A 12,754-nucleotide genomic window follows, 5' to 3' on the forward strand; every position below is an offset into this window, starting at 1 on the left:
CCAGTGATATGAAACAAGTTCAGTTACACAAATTGAAACGTAGCGATTTTCTATGCTATGGAAAGTCCGCACTATAATGACAGGCGTACTAACACCTTCTGCGCGCTTCGGCAGCGCATTGTCAATGCGCTGCCGAAGTGCGCAGAAGGTGTTAGTACGCCTGTCATTATAGTGCGGACTTTCCATAGCATAGAAAATCGCTACGTTTCAATTTGTGTAACTGAACTTGTTTCATATCACTGGGGCTGGCCGGTGGAACAGCGCACAGCACGCCTCCTCCCCCTGCTAATGGGCGAGGCGCAGCTGGCTGCGCTACAGCTCCCCGCCGACAGCCGGCTGGTCTATGCAGACCTGCGCCAGGCTGTCCTCCAGCGTGTGGGGCGCACCCCTGAACAACAATGCCAGGGCTTCCGCGCTCTACGCCTAGAGGAGGTCGGCCGGCCATTTGCATTTGGCCAGCAACTCCTGGATGCCTGACGGCGGTGGCTGAGGGCTGACGATCGCAGGTCTCCTCCTCTCTCTCTCTCCCCCCCTCCCCTTCTGTGTCTCGTCCTCGCCCCGTTCCCCCACCGCGGAGGCGGGGGCTGGCTCCACCCCAGCCGGCCCGCCGCACCCGCAGTGCCCTCCCATTTCCTGCTTCTGTGTCTGTCCCCCCCCAGGTGAGTGAGCCCCAGAGCACCGGTGCAGAGAGAAAGCCCGGGCCGGTTTGCTGGCGCTGCTGGGAGCCAGGGCATCTCCAGCATCAGTGCTCGGCAATGGAGGTGGGCGCGGTGGTCCAGATCCCCGACGCACCAGGGACCACCCTCGATCGGGCCAGAGCATATCGCAAACCAGTGAGTGTCCAAGGGGATACATATCAGGTTTTGGTGGACTCCGGCTGTAATCAGACCTCAATCCACCAAAGCCTGGTGCAAGACGAGGCATTGGGGGGAGCACAATTACTGAAGGTGTTGTATGTGCACGGGGATGTTCACAACTACCCTTTAGTGTCGGTCCACATTGTATTTCGAGGGAAGAAATTTAGTGTAAAGGCGGCAGTTAATCCTCGCCTTACCCACTCGATAATTTTGGGGACTGATTGGCCAGGATTTCGGGAGTTAATGACTCATTTAGTGAAGAGTGGGTCCTGCCGTAGTTCAGCAGGGGGAGGTCCCGGTGTGGCATTGGCGGGAGCAGCTGTCACAGAGCCGTCTATGTCTTCTCCGCGTCAGAGTGAGGAGCAGCAGGCTCCTCCTCCCTCTCTCAGGGAATCCCTCGTGGATTTCCCATTAGAGTGGTCGCGAGATGCATGCGTTTGACCAAGTGAGAGTAATCTGGCCAAACGCTACCCTGTCCTTCCCCTATTTCTCCATTATGAAGGATAGATTATACCGAGTGACGCAGGACACTCAGACTAAGGAGCCGATCACACAACTTTTGATCCCAAAGAGCCGCCGGGAATTGATATTCCAGGTGGCTCACTTTAATCCCATGGCTGGACACTTGGGGCAGGATAAGATAATGGTCCAGTTCTATTGGCCAGGGATTCGCGGCGATGTCCGTAGGTGGTGTACGGCATGCCGCAAATGCCAGTTAGTAAATCCAGCGGCCATTCCAAAAGCGCCTTTGCGAGACCCCGTTCGAAAGAATTGGGATGGATCTCATCCAGCCATTAGATCGGTCAACACGAGGGTATCGCTTTATTTTAGTTCTGGTGGACTATGCAACGCGATACCCGGAAGCAGTGCCTCTTCGCAGTATCTCAGCACGTAGTATTGCGGAAGCACTCTTCCACATCATCTCCCAAGTCGGAAGCCCCAAAGAGATTCTGACTGATCAAGGCACTTCGTTTATGTCACACACACTGCGTGAACTGTATGGGTTACTGGGAATTAAGCCGATCCGCACCAGCATTTATCACCCACAAATGGACGGTTTAGTCGAACGGTTCAGTCGCACCCTCAAGAACATAATTAAAAAGGTTGTACGCGAGGACGCACGCAATTGGGATAAATGGCTCAAACCCCTGTTATTCGCAGTGCGAGAGGTCCCACAAGCCTCCACAGGGTTCTCCCCATTCGAATTATTATATGGGCGTAAGCCACGCGGCATCCTAGATGTACTGCGGGAAAATTGGGAGGAGGGACCTTCACCGAGCAAAAATGAAATTCAATACGTTATCGATCTGCACGCAAAACTCCACACACTCACACACCTAACCCAGGAGAATTTGCAGCAGGCCCAAGAACGGCAAATCCACCTGTATGACAGGGGTACGCACCTTAGGGAGTTCGCACTGGGAGATAAAGTACTCATACTGTTGCCCACGTTGAGCTCCAAATTGATTGCCAAGTGGCAAGGACCCTTTGAGGTCACATGGTGAGTCGGGGACATTGACTATGAAGTGAGGCGAACGGACAGGGCTGGGGTGCTACAAATTTACCACCTCAATCTGCTCAAGCTCTGGAACGAGGAGGTCCCCGTGGTGTTGGTGTCATTGGTTCCGGAGAAGGCGGAGCTGGGGCCAGAGGTTCAAAAGGGAACATTGACATCGCTTACCTCTCCGGTCCCCTGTGGAGACCACCTCTCCCCGACCCAACTCACAGAGGTTGCCCAGTTGCAGACCGACTTTTCGGATGTGCCCGGCCACACCCGCCTCATAGAACACCACATTGAGACGCCCCCGGGGGTGGTAGTGCGCAGCCACCCTTACAGGCTACCCGAACACAAGAAAAAGGTGGCTCAGGAAGAACTCGAGGCCATGCTCAACATGGGCATCATCGAGCAGCCCCACAGTGACTGGAGCAGCCCCACAGTGACTGGAGCAGCCCGGTGGTCTTGGTTCCCAAGGCTGATGGGTCAGTCCAGTTCTGTGTGGACTATAGAAAAGTCAATGCGGTGTCTAAATTTGATGCGTACCCAATGCCTCGTATTGATGAGTTGCTGGATCGACTAGGCACAGCTCGCTTTTATTCGACACTGGATTTGACAAAGGGTTATTGGCAGATCCCCTTGACTCCACTCTCCCAAGAAAAAATGGCCTATTCCACACCATTTGGCTTACACCAATTTGTCACACTTCCTTCTGGGCTGTTTGGGGTGCCCGCTACATTCCAGTGGCTTATGGACAGGGTCCTCTGCCCCCACGCCACCTATGCAGCCGCATACTTAGACAACATTATAATCTATAGTAATGACTGGCCGCAGCATCTGCAAAACCTGAGGGCCGTCCTCAAGTTGCTGAGGCAAGTGGGTCTCACGGCCAACCTGAAGAAGTGTGCGATTGGGTGGGTGGAAGTACGGTATCTGGGCTTCCACTTGGGCAATGGGCAGGTGCGTCCCCAAATTAATAAGACAGCAGCGATTGCGGCCTGCCCGAGGCCCAAGACCAAAAAGGGGGTGAGACAGTTCCTGGGGCTGGCTGGCTACTATCGTAGGTTTATACCTAATTATTTGGACGTCACCAGCCCGCTGACTGATCTCACTAAAAAGGGGGCACCAGATCCGGTCCAGTGGATGGAGCAATGCCAGTGGGCTTTCTCTGAGGTGAAGGCTGCACTGTGTGGGGGGCCACTGTTACACTCCCCTGACTTTTCTCTCCCCTTTATGTTGCAGACGGACGCGTCGGACAGTGGGCTGGGGGGCTGTTCTGTCCCAGGAGGTGGAGGGGGAGGATCGCCCCGTGCTGTACATCAGCAGAAAGCTGTCGGTACGTGAGGGGCGCTACAGCACGATAGAGTGCCTAGCCATCAAGTGGGTCGTCCTCGCCCTCCGCTACTACCTGCTGGGACGCCCTTTCACCGTCTGTTCAGACCATGCATCCCTCCAGTGGCTCCACCGCATGAAGGATGCCAACACCCTGACAGACTACAGTATGTTCAGAACTCAGCTGCCAGAGTCCTAACCCGCACTAAGTTGTGGCAACACATCACCCCTGCACTCAAACAGCTTCACTGGCTCCCAGTCAAATCACGTATCTCATACAAAATTCTGCTCCTCACCTACAAATCCCTCCATGTACTTGCCCCACAGTACCTCTCTGACCTTCGCCACCCCCAGTCTAGGTCCCTGCAGTCCTCTGCCAAGGACCAGCTCTCCATCCCCCGTACCAGGCTGCGGACCATAGGGGACAGAGCCTTCTGTGTCGCTGCCCCCACTCTCTGGAACAGTCTACCACTCCACATATGCCATGCCCCCACACTGATGTCTTTCAAAAAGCATCTTAAAACACACATGTTCACTGAGGCCTTTGGTCTCTAACTGACCCCCCCATTTCCTCCTGTAAAGCAACCTTGGGTACCTTGAAAGGCGCTATACAAAACTAAGTTGTTGTTGTTGTTGTTATTATTGTTATTATTATTATTATTATTATTAACGTGTGGATCACCTGTTGGTATCTGGCACTCCAGCCCTTTGACTTCAAGGTGATCCACAGGCCGGGGGCACAGATGGTCGTGGCGGACTTCCTCTCCTGTCAAGGGGGGGGGGGGGAGTCGGCTGCAGGCCGGACGGCTCCCTGGCCTGAGTCGGGCGGTGGGGGTATGTGGCAGCGGGGACGTGGTCAAGCGTCGGTCTGTGACCGGAGGGCGGAGTCAGGGAAGGTAAGTGGCAGAATCACTGCACCTGATGTCAGTTAACCTGTGTTTGTGTGTCTTCCCCAGTGACCGTGCCCTATATAACGAGAGAGAGAGCAGAGGAAGGGAGCTCTCTCCCCAACCAGACAACTGATGTGTGCGCGCATGTCTGTGTGACTGGGAAGAGTGAAAAGGCTGAAAATAAAGAGTTTTTTTGAAACTCAGCTCTGGCCTGCCGTACTTCTGTGCTCCGCCCACCCGCTCAAAGTCCTACACTTACTTTCAACATAAATTTTTATTTATATGACTGGTCTATAGCTGTCAAAGGCACGCACTCAGGGCTGGCTGGCTCAGCAGGACAGCTCGAATGGCAACTTTGCGGTCGATTTTTAACTTTCAAAAATATATATTTTTAAATTCCCATTTATGCAGCATACAAGAGTCGAGGATGGAGATACTATCCACTCAGAAATTTATTTAAAAATAAAGGTTCTGCATATATTCTTTAAAGAAATCACTTAAAATGTATTACTTTTAAAAAATAATATAAAAAGAAATTTTGTGTATCAGAAAGGTTTTCCTCCAAAATGGAAGACACATTAAGTTTTGCACAACAGCTGGAATAACATTGCCATTTTATTCAAATTCACATGTTTTTGGTTGTCACTTTAAGGTGTAATTAATGGATATTTTCAGATGCTGAGAATAAGTCCAGATAAACTTATACTGGAATGAAGGGATTCTGTAAATGTGGATTTAAGAAGGTAAGTGTTCAGGGCTTTCTGTGACTGATAGCTAGACATCAGGCTGTGCATCAAACTCCAATTTGCATCTTTCAACAAAATCTTGTTGTGAGAAATCATTTGCATTTAAAATACCGGTACACTGGTTATGAGGTTAGGCATGGTGGTGTGGTGGTTAGCGCTGTTGCTTCACAGCAAGAAGGTCCTGGGTTCGAGCCCAGCAGCCGACGAGGGCCTTTCTGTTTGGAGTTTGCATGTTCTCCCCGTGTCTACGTGGGTTTCCCCCACAGTCCAAAGGCATGCAGCTCAGGCTAATTGGTGGCTCTAAATTGACCGTAGGTGTGAATGTGAGTGTGAATGGTTGTTTGTCTCTGTGTCAGCCCTGCAATGACCTGGTGACTTGTCCAGGGTGTACCCCGCCTCTCGCCCATAGTCAGCTGGGATAGGCTCCAGCTTGCCTGCGACCCTGTACAGGATAAGCGGCTACAGATAATGGATATACACATCTCCATTATGAATGGATGGTTTTGAGTTTCCTGTGTTTGAATGGAAAACTGGGAAGAGTTCTGATTATTCCAGGACTTTATGGTGTGTGTGTGTGTGTGTGTGTGTGTGTGTTAGATCAAACACTGATGAGAAAAATAATAAGACCACCAGTGAAGTGTCACCTAAATGTCTGTTTTTATCCTGCCGACTGTATTTCCTGGACTAAACTGTTGTCAACTGAAGACCTTGAAATAAAAAGAATCCACAAGAGCTCTGACCCAGATAAAACATACCACAGAGATGAAAAGATTAAAATAAGCATGTTTGAGGTTTTCCTGTATAGTTCATTTAAACAATGTGAGAATCCTTTATCAAATCAATCAGCAATAACTGAGATTGTTTGAACTTGTTCATAATGCACTGAGCAAACAGAAGGTTTTTTGGTTTTATTTTTGTTTTTAATTTAATTTGTCACATAGATCACATAGTTTGTGACAGGGCAAGGCCCCAGTTGATTTTCAACCCCTTTGCTTTGGAATAGATTTTTTACACTGGATGCCCTTCCAGATGCAGCTCGCCCCAATCTTTCTGGGCTTGGGACCGGCACAAAGTATGCACTAGCTTGCGCAAGCCTAGTGGCTGGGTATTTTTACCTAACCTGCATGTCTTTGAACTGTGGGGAAACCAGAGCACACCCACACAGATACATGGAGAACATGCAAACTCCACACAGAAAGGCCCCTGTCGGCCATGAGGTTCAAACCCGGAACCTTCTTGCTGTGAAGCAATCGTGGTAACGACGACACCACCCACCATGCTGCTGTTTTTATGTGAAACAGCATGTGACGATGTGTATTATATACTTTTTAAATTTGTATTTTTAATAAACGTATGGTATTTTTTTCTGATTTGACTGTCAGTAATTATTGTATCAATCCTGTTGTAGGAAGTTCAACACTGGACTGGACTCCTGTCTCGATCCTGATGTTTGTCCATCCTCAGCTAAACGTTACATTACATGTGGGTAACACGCCAATTTCACTTCACTCTGTATTTATAACCAGAAATATCATGCTTGCAAATACTGAATAAAAAACTTTATGGACTGAATGATGTGTCATTTTTATATGTGATGTTTTAAAACGAGTGTAATGAGGTTCTAGACAAAAAAAATACTCAATGACTCGACTGGTTCTCAATAAACACATTAACACTTGAGCACAATAATCACTTCAGAGGTACTTCCAGAACTTCACAGGGAAAAACAAATGTAAAGTCGATGATTTTTGCTGTCTGGTCGTCCATTACCACTTCCCTTTTACTGTGTGCGTGAGACAGAGAGAAGAACACTGAGAACCAACCACAAACTTCTGCAACAACCATGACAAATGTCACTGTTCTGTTATTTCCTTTCTTTTAGTTGAATGATTTTGGAGGTTGTGTGTTATAAAGATGGGGCCACTGAAGAGTTGTCAGTATTAATGTTAAACATTGTAGTACCTGATGCTTGTTAAAGGTAAAATCACACCTCAGTTCTGTAGATTTGTGTCTCATCAGCTAAGAATCAGGTGAATTAATTCAACAGTGTCCAGGTCAAATGATGCGTACATTATGACATCAGTATTAAAGCTGGTATTTGATAGAATTTTTATAGAAATGGATAATTATTGGTATTTGGATGTTGTACAGATGAGAAGATTATAAATAGTTTGATGCTTTGGTCAGTAAGAACAGAGAAACAGTGAAAACATCAGATGCAGAGAGTATTTGAGACTTCGCAGGCAGTTTTAATTTCCTCTGTGAGTCCTGTATTGTGCTGGAGAACCTAATGCACCATCCCTCCATTTCCCATTATCCACAAATCAATATAATGACCATATCAAATGCTTTTAAGATCTAAAAAGCCTGTGTGACTGGAAGCAGTAAAAACCCACCATGCACCAGAATAGCCGGAGGAACACAAAACTATAGCTGGTGAATATTACCAAGAAAACTAGTTAGCAAAACTAGAGGGCAGATTTAGCTGGGGAAGCCATGGCATAAAGGTTAGAGATAGAACCATGGGCCCAAAGGGTTGCTGGTTCAATTCCCTGGATCGGCAAGAAAAATCCATGGCTGAATGCCCTTGAGCAAGGCACCTAACCCCCAACTGCTCCCCAGGTTGTGTGTGTGCACATGCGCTCATTGTATGTTACTCTGGATAAGAGCGTCTGCTAAATGCCTGTAATGTAATGTAATGGAGAGAGAATTGTATGGAAGGTGTAGGACTGAAGGGAGTCTTTTAGTGACTCAGGCCCTGAATCTGTATCCTGATGATTTCTGTGAAGATTCTCAATCATCCAGGTCATAGTAAACTGTGGGTGGTAGAAATGGGCAACTGGACTTGCTTGAAGATTCTTGAAAACGTTTCACCTCTCGTCCAAAAGGCTTCCTCAGTTCTGTCTAACTAATAGGGAGTATCAGATATTTATCCTCTCCTGGATCAGAATCAGAATTCTGATTACCAGCTCATCTAAGGTGTCATTGAGGCATCATGTTGGTGTGGGTCACTGGAGGCTGGGTGTGAACGGCGAGTCATTAGGGTGATCAAAGGATTGTCCGTTAGGGTGATAAATAAAAGCGGAGCCACTGCTTAACCATCTTGCGCCAACGTGCGCAGCTGGTATCCAAAGTGTTTTAGTAGACAGAATGTCCAAAATTAAAAGTTAGTTTTCAACTGTTCAGCTAAAAAAAAAGTTATTAAAACAATTGTGTTGTTGAAATTATGTGTTATAATTAAAAACTGATACAGGTGGATGAAAGAGTGATAGTGTGATAAAGTACTATACTAGTACTACTGAGTGATAAGAAGTCCTAGTGAATGCTTGATAAGTAGACAATAATAAATAATTAGGTGTATTTTTCGGCATGTGCTGCGCACGCACTATGACTCAAAATAATAGTACCGGCAAGAAATAAAAGTTACTTTCACCCCTGCAAGATGACTTGATTGTGAGTCTTTCTTGAGCGTAAGTAAAAATGATTTCTACAATTTGCATAAACTGCTGCTTCAACAACCTATGCCCCCCTCCTGGAACCTGTGCCCCTCCTTTGCCACCCTATAAGGAAAAATCTCTGGAGCCGCCACTGCCATTCACACTCACATTCACACCTACGGTCAATTTAGAGTCGCCAGTTAACCTAACCTGCATGTCTTTGGACTGTGGGGGAAAACGGAGCACCCGGAGGAAACCCACGGGGACACAGGGAGAACATGCAAACTCCGCACAGCAAGGCCCTTGCCAGCCACGGGGCTCAAACCCGGACCTTCTTGCTGTGAGGCGACAGTGCTAACCACTACGCCACCATGCTGACGGCTTATCTTTCATTTTTAATGAATTTCAAAAAAGAACCTTTTTTTTTTAAATCCAGCCACATCACCACATGGTTTAGGTTCTAGACAGAAGATCTCAGAGAGAGAGAGCGCATGTCTGAGCAAGCATTTAACTTCAATTAAAAACACTACACTGTTAGTGATAACACACTCCTGCATGACCACGCCCTGTAACATTCTCTCTCTTCATGCAGCAGTATGAGACCCTGAAAATGTATTTAATACCACCGAGAAAGCAATCACAGGTTTACCTCTACCTCAGGTTATCATGTCTGAAAATGATCCAGAAACAGAAATCCCCAGCAGATGTTTGGGGATAATGATGAATGAGTCAGTTACAAATAATAACTGACGCTTTTCACCTGCTTCCTGTTTTCCCAAACAGCCAGCTGGAACATGTTGAGAGATTGTTTCCCACCATCAGTTCCATACTTTCGTTTTTTGTGTCTGGGCTTGTTGCTTTCATATTAGAAGTTAAGAAATGAGTTACATGACCAAACAACTTACCTAAAGATTATAATGAGCCTGGCGGCACGGTGGTGTAGTGGTTAGCACTGTCACCTCACAGCAAGAAGGTCCGGGTTCGAGCCCCGGGGCCGGCGAGGGCCTTTCTGTGTGGAGTTTGCATGTTCTCCCCGTGTCTGTGTGGGTTTCCTCCGGGTGCTCTGGTTTCCCCCACAGCCCAAAGGCATGCAGATTAGGCTAATTGATGGCTCTAAATTGACCGTAGGTGCGAATGTGAGTGTGAATGGTTGTCTGTGTCTATGTGTCAGCCCTGTGATGACCTGTCAACCTGGTGACTTGTCCAGGGTGTACCCCACCTCTCGCCCATAGTCAGCTGGGATAGGCTCCAGCTTGCCTGCGACCCTCTACGGGATAAGCGACTACAGATAATGGATGGATGGATGGATGGATATAATGAGCCTTGTATAAAACGGGAATAATCGCTTCAAACAAACTCCGACACAAAATCTTTTCGTGCCGAGTGATACCACCCTCTAATGATTCAGCAAACACATCTGACCAGTTTTTGCAGTTGAATGAGGGTAGTGATGTGGTTTTCTCGTCTGTCACTGCTTCCCCAAATGGCCAACAGTTGAACACGATTCTAATCCTCATTTGTATTTGCAAACAAGAAATATTTAAATAGTCTGCTCATTCTCAAAAGCACCATTAAAAACTATAACAATGGTCTGTTTCACATTCTCTCATATAATTATACAGTAACAGGAAGCATGATCAGGAGCTGAAAACCCTCTTCATGATAAAGACTGGATTTTACAGAATTTTCATGTCGTTATTAAAAAAAAAAGGCGGGAGAAGAGAACACTCGCTAAACTAGTTTTCCATGTGGGTGCGAAGAGCTGTTTACAGACACAACATTTTAGCTGCAGGGAATAACCGTGTGACAGAAATGAGAAAGGACCACAGCAGACGTCTTCAGAAACGATAAAACAAGTTCTAAAAAGATGACAAAGTTTCTTGTTTATAAAAAACACACTGAAATTTTATAGAATCTGAAGTTACCCAATTCCCTCCTGTACACATCATGCTGAGCCTCTTCTGATGAGCGCTTCTTACATACAAAGTTGCTTTGTTATTGATTTATGGTACAAAATCACATGGACAAGCTTCAGACTCCATAATGGATCTGTGAAGGTTCTGTTTCAGAGCCAGAATATCAGTTTATCTCATCTCCTGCGCTGTAAGGTGGATGGCATTCAGACTTAGCATCATAAACCACAGAGTGTCAGGAAGAACAAGTCGGAACAAGCTGAAAGCAGAAGATTGCTTTAACAAGATTAATGTAAAACAGAACCTTCAGCTTTATATCTGCCTACACAGACAACTCCAGGTATACTGACTCCTGTCCTAATGTACAACAGTCTGTTTGATTAGGTGGGGGAGGGGAGGGAACAGAGTTCCCTGGAGCCAGTATAAATCCTGATGATGTCCCAGACGTCCTTGAGAAACGACAGCAAACATGGCTGTGCTCTGAGTGGGAGGGGCTTAAGCTCTCTCACCCGTCTATTACAGAGACAATGGAAAATCATGGCTGTCTGTGAGCTCATGTTTGTGGAAGAGAGCAGATGGCACTTGACTTTCCTCCGAGTGTGTTATGCAGCACTATGATGCAGCAGGAGCAGCTGTTTTAAAGGATGTGCTTGAGGAAGCATGTGTTAGCCTTCCCCCTCCTGGTTTGTAGCTGTTGTATGACGAGAGAGCTGACTGGTGGGTGGGAATTGGCATGTGATCAAACTGGGAAGAAAACATTTTCAAAACCCAACACACAATATCTTCAGGGGTATTAGCTAACCAAGGAATTGAAGTTAAGGCAATCGATTGCATGCTTTCAGTTTGCACAACTTCTCCAGGAACATGACCTAATTACAGAGACGATATACCGGATAACCAGTCGAAAAAAAACACTTCCATACCATAAGTTATTGCATGAATGGAAAAAAAAACAGTTAAAATATGTTGAAACAACTTTTTTAAAGTGTCACTGCCTCAAGTTGATTCTTTTCCTCCAAGCTACTGAAAAACCACAAGGACATAAATGTCTCCTTCCAGAAAAGTTCACCATATTAAAATCTTTCTGATGTCACCAAATGCTTTTAAGTCTGAGTTGTAAAAAAGTAAAATGCTGTTCGTGTGAGTTTAATGTAACATCCATTATATACGATCAGCTCGAGATAAAATTCAGTTCCTAAAAATTACATGTACGTTTTTAAAACAGTGTTTTGCACCTCATCTTTCACATGAAGCTGCAGCTGACAAACATGACTTAGCCATGGTTTAACGCAGCCTTTGGGGATGTTTCAGTGGCACATGTGCAGAACTTCAGAGTAAACAGGAAGTTTCGATGGTCAGCTCGTGTATACATGCTATATATATATATGTGTGTGTGTGTGTGTGTGTGTGAGAGAGAGAAGTCTAAAGGAAGTGACCGATTGCAGTGATATAACTGAAAATTCAGATATATATACTTTTATTTCAACAACTATGCACAAGGGCTAATGTCTCTTATTTCCTCAAGCCTTGTACATATTTTATACAGAATTATGATTCTGTTTCAGAATTAAGATTCATATTTATATCTCTGAGTGTTTCGTATTTCCATTTTTTCTTGAAGAATGTTTTCATCTTTTATAATCAGAATCTCACGTAAAAATGTGACTTCGTGCATGACTTGTTTGATATTTTGGGTTGTGGTTTTTTCCATTTCCTGTCTCTCTGACTGTAAGACCCTCTTTGTAAACTCTTCGTCTCGTTTCCTGTTGAACAATCACGTGAGTAAGACCCTGAATGTGTGCAGTGTGTTTTGCTTTATGATGTATTATTATTACACTGGAATTAATTTTTTCAACTTCTCAATTTGACAACTTCGAAAATTTGTTATAAGAACTGTCCAGTTAAATAAAGGATCATGTTGCAGTTTATTTTTTATTGTGGTCTGCTGATCTGTGACCTTAAATAAATAAATAAATAAATAAATAAATAAATGATTGTAATTTATCTGCCTGTACGTCACACATCCTTTCCAGATCACTGCTCTGTCTAACCTTTTTAAACTCAGACTCCTTTGAGCTTCTAGA

The 12,754-nt window shown here is 45.8% G+C and overlaps 1 long non-coding RNA gene across 1 annotated transcript in view; it reads left to right on the forward strand.

The window, feature by feature from the left end:
* LOC132883519 (uncharacterized) overlaps positions 1 to 6,892 on the forward strand; it is a 32,724-nt gene extending 25,832 nt beyond the window's left edge. Inside the window, exon 3 of the long non-coding RNA XR_009654351.1 lies at positions 6,729 to 6,892. This is a non-coding gene — a long non-coding RNA (uncharacterized LOC132883519). The remainder of the gene's footprint in view (positions 1 to 6,728) is intronic.
* The last annotated feature ends 5,862 nt before the right edge of the window (positions 6,893 to 12,754 follow it).

The sequence above is a fragment of the Neoarius graeffei genome, chromosome 3, assembly GCF_027579695.1.
Source record: "Neoarius graeffei isolate fNeoGra1 chromosome 3, fNeoGra1.pri, whole genome shotgun sequence".
In the NCBI taxonomy this organism is placed as follows: Eukaryota; Metazoa; Chordata; class Actinopteri; order Siluriformes; family Ariidae; genus Neoarius; species Neoarius graeffei.